We start from the raw sequence: 4,060 nt of genomic DNA, 5'->3' as shown, positions 1-4,060 counted from the left end.
ATGTGGGAGATTTATCTCCTCCAAACCTTTGCTCTTAGACATTATGAAGTTAATTATAAAATGTGCCAAGGGGGAGGCGAGGAGAAACCTTGTTAACCTTTTCTTTCTGTGGTTTCCCCCCCTCCCTCCCTGTTGCATTTACATTGGCCTTGAAGCACTGGGACATTTTGCAGATGGTTTTGGGTCTATAAATTCTTATTTAAATCTTCATGAGCCAAGTATAACAGGTAGCAGTCCAGACTTCTCCAGAAAAGACAAACCCCAGCTAAGCATGTAAATAATACTTCAGTGCTTTTTAGCATATAAATACATATACTGGGCCAGGTATTCTGGAAAGTTTAAACACATTTTTTCCTATTGTTACTCTTTAAAGTGTATTGGGTATTTGCTAAATGACTCTGCAAGATTTTTTTGAAAGCTCCTTCTCAGTGAACAGACCAAAGCTAAGGCTGAAGGTTGGTGACATGTCCTCCACCAGCTCCAGCAGCTGAAGGTGGCTGACAAAGGCAGCCAAAACAGCTGCAGTCAGTGTGTATCCATCACCAGCCTCGAGTGGCAGTGCCCAAACAGCCTGCGGCCAGTCACAAAAAGAGCAAGAGGAAAGAAAATGCCTGATAACCAAGCTGGCAGGAGGAATAGAGGCAAGCAACGTTGTTTTCTTTACTAATGCTGAAGAGAGTGGCAATAATACAGCACATTGCACAGCAGGGGAAGTACTGTTCTCTGCTGCACGCTGCAGCTGAGCGATGTCCTGGGGCTGACACTGATGACACCAGCTATGTGTTTGGAAAATTATATCATCTCTGAGGAAGATAATACCAGTTCCATTTGGCCATGTTGTGAGAGTTAACAAATAAGGGCTCTGTACATTGTACTTCAGATGAAGAATCTTCTGGTCATATCGATTGTTTTTGTTTAAGAGTGAAAGAAAATGAATTTGCACCTATTATTTATTTATTTTCTTCCGAGAAATTCAAGAATCCTTTTCAGGCTTCTTTATTTTTTAAGACTTTTTCTATCTTTTTTTTTTTTTTTTTCTTTCTGTACCCACTTGCCAACACTGCATTACAGTGCATCTGTTGGTGAGTCAAAGAGTGTTAAATGTATATAGCTCCCTCCAGAGTTTCCCAGGGAGATCTGGTGAAGTCCTTGCCAGGAGGGATGCGTCGCTTTTCTCCCACAAGCCACCCCTGCCCCAAGTTTTACTGTTCAATTCCAACTGTTCCTGACTGAGACTTGACAAAAGCCGCCGCAATTTCAAAGTCATTCACAAACACTGGGAAAGATGTTGGCTGTGCCTTTAAACTCTACAATATTAGAAGCAGAATAATATTTTATAGGTGAACATCCACAACAGATTAAACGATCTGGTTGAAAACCGTCTGGATGCTAAGAAATATCTTTCTTTTTAATATTGCATTTTCCCTCATATTTTTGTAGCAGCCTTGTGCCTAAATATACAGGCTATTCTAGAAAGCAGCTAGGGCATATGAATTCCCATCGTCCCATAAAATGCTCCCCCTGAAACTGAAATAGAGTGCAAGTGGTTCTACAGGGTAAACATTAGCTGCAAATGCACATACTCAGCACTTTCTGGACACCCAGCATTTTCAGCTCTGCAAACTCTCTATTCCCTGGTACCACCTCTTAGAGAAAGAATTTCAGAAGTGGAGTTGCTATGGCTTATGGCCATGGATTTTTGGGGACTTGAGTATCTACTGAGAGGATCTCTTTCTTCAGACAAACAGTATTTTCATGGCTGTTAGCCTATTAATCCTTGGTTTCCTGGCCTTCTGCCTTAATGTGTGGTTGCCTATCCCTGCTAGTCTGGCAAGGAGAAGAGAAAATATTTGGCCTTCAGGGGCTAGGCAACTCATTGCCCTCTGTTCCTGACAAGAGTGCATGATTGTGAGTTCAAATATTCTGTACCTGTTTTGCACAGAAATGAGTATTACACAAGGTGCCAGGCAAGTGAAGCATAGCTAATGCAAAAACACCTTGGTCTGGTTCCCAGTTACCCCACAGCTGTGTTAGTATTTACAGCATAGTGAGTAAAGTGCTCCTGAAACAGAATAGGAACCATTTATATTCACTTTGAATTCTTAAATCAGGCTACATAGTTCTGTTGGAATTATGGGCTATTTGCAATCATTTGTTTCCCTCCACATGCTTTGACTAGTAGGTAGTCAGTAATTATTTGATAATAAAAATTACGGGCATTTTTACATTGCTGGTCCTCTGCAGGAGCTGAAGATTACCCAGCAATTTTTACACAAGTTGAGAATTTAAGCCTGATGTACTGGCAGGCTTCCAGGCTGGAAGACTTGATTGCCTATCTAAATCCTCCAGCATTTCTAACTGGCTGTGGCACTCATCCTCGTGGGCTGATGCACAGTGGAGCAGCTGTGTTGTAGTGTGCAGACAGACCTGCAGCACCATAGTGGCAAGAGGAATCCTTCCAAAAGAAAACTGCCTGTAATGGTTGCTTTGATAAAGGCCTTTGGGAGCTGCAGGGATGAAAGGAACTATATGAATGAAATCTATCACTGTGCCTCGTTAGTCTGTTTGTTATGGGATAAAGCTTGTGATAGTTCACACCTGTGTGAAAGATGCTTTGAAAATGCTTTGGTTTTACTGCTTCCCTCAAAAAAAAGCCCCAAACTCAAACTATTGCAGAAGAAACGAAGCGGATTAGTATTAGAACTCAGAAGATGTGAAGAATCATAGGAAAAATACAGAGCCAGAAACTTCTGGTTTGCTTCTGGTGGAACCTGTGCCATCTGCCAGCAGTGCTTCAGTGGGCCGGGTCCTGCTTTGTAAAGGTACTGACTGTAAAATTACTCACTTCTCCCTGACATCATTATAAAGGAGAGCTTTTTTTTGCCTATGCGTGTGATAATTTATGTATTTGTAAATACAAAAAAACCACAGCAGTTTGGACATTTACCGAGAATGACTGGTCTGGGGAATTGGGGAAACAAAAAGAGATAAAAACATCAGCTAGAGAAAGGAGTGCCTGCATTACAAATGGACTTTGTTATTTTTATCTTGGCAAGTATCATTAAACTCTAATTCTTTAGGCACCCAAGACAGATAAGTCTGTCCTACTTTGCATTAAAGATGTTATGTGTTATTTTTGACAAAGTAATAAAATTGCTGCACTCACTGAGACCTCACTCCAGGGCTCCAACGCCTCTGCTCAGCAAACATGGGAACCGGGCCTCCGCTTCTTCTCGTCACCATCTGCAGCATTACTGCTGTGAACTTGGAGACCAGCTTTTTTCCCCTTACTGTTTCCGTTTATGGAGTGAAACTGCCACTTTCATTAGGGAAAGCGAGTCTGCAGTCAAGGGATTCCACAGTGGGCATGCATGCATTTTGGTTTGTGCCTCTCTCATTTGCAAAAACCGAGTCTAGTTTTTCAGTCCGGAAACAAGCGCTAAACCTCAGCCTTTAGCGCAGGCACTGGAATGAGTATTAAACTATCGGAGTCATTACAGCTTGGCCCCTTCCCCTCACTGCTTCCCAAGGCATCCCAGCCCATACGTTACTGGGACACACATTGCTTAGCTTTGTTTGAAGGGCAGCAAATGACTGGTGTCACCTCTAGCCAGCATCTCATTTCCTGTTCATTGCTAATCACCAAGGCAGACAAGGAAAGCGTGTTTGATCCAGACGCGTTTGAATCCAGATCTGAGCTGGTTATAAGCCTTCCATCCATCACGGCCACCCTGGGGGCCTAGCTCTGTAAGCGGCATCCACAGCCATGAGGGATGTTCAGAGTACGTTAAATTTGTTTTGGCTCTTCAGGGCGCCCGCTGGCGTCTCTTGACCTCAGGTGAAGAGAACCGAGGCCAGATGTCCCTGAGGGGCCGTATCGCATGGCGGCCTCGAGGCTGCGCGGGATGAGCCCCGGAGCGCCGCGCTGAGGAGAGCGACTGTTCCTGCACCCGGTGCGGCCCTCAGTCAGGTGGGCGCGATGCCCGCCGAGGGGCTGAGGCGCGGCCCGGGGGGCTCTCGCTCCCTGGGATCCCGCCCGGAGGCGCCGCGACGGAGCAGT

The sequence above is a fragment of the Tympanuchus pallidicinctus genome, unplaced genomic scaffold (assembly GCF_026119805.1).
Source record: "Tympanuchus pallidicinctus isolate F22 unplaced genomic scaffold, pur_lepc_1.0 scaffold20, whole genome shotgun sequence".
Lineage (NCBI taxonomy): Eukaryota > Metazoa > Chordata > Aves > Galliformes > Phasianidae > Tympanuchus > Tympanuchus pallidicinctus.
The sequence above is the reverse complement of the archived record's forward strand: the minus strand, read 5'-3'. Positions refer to the sequence as shown.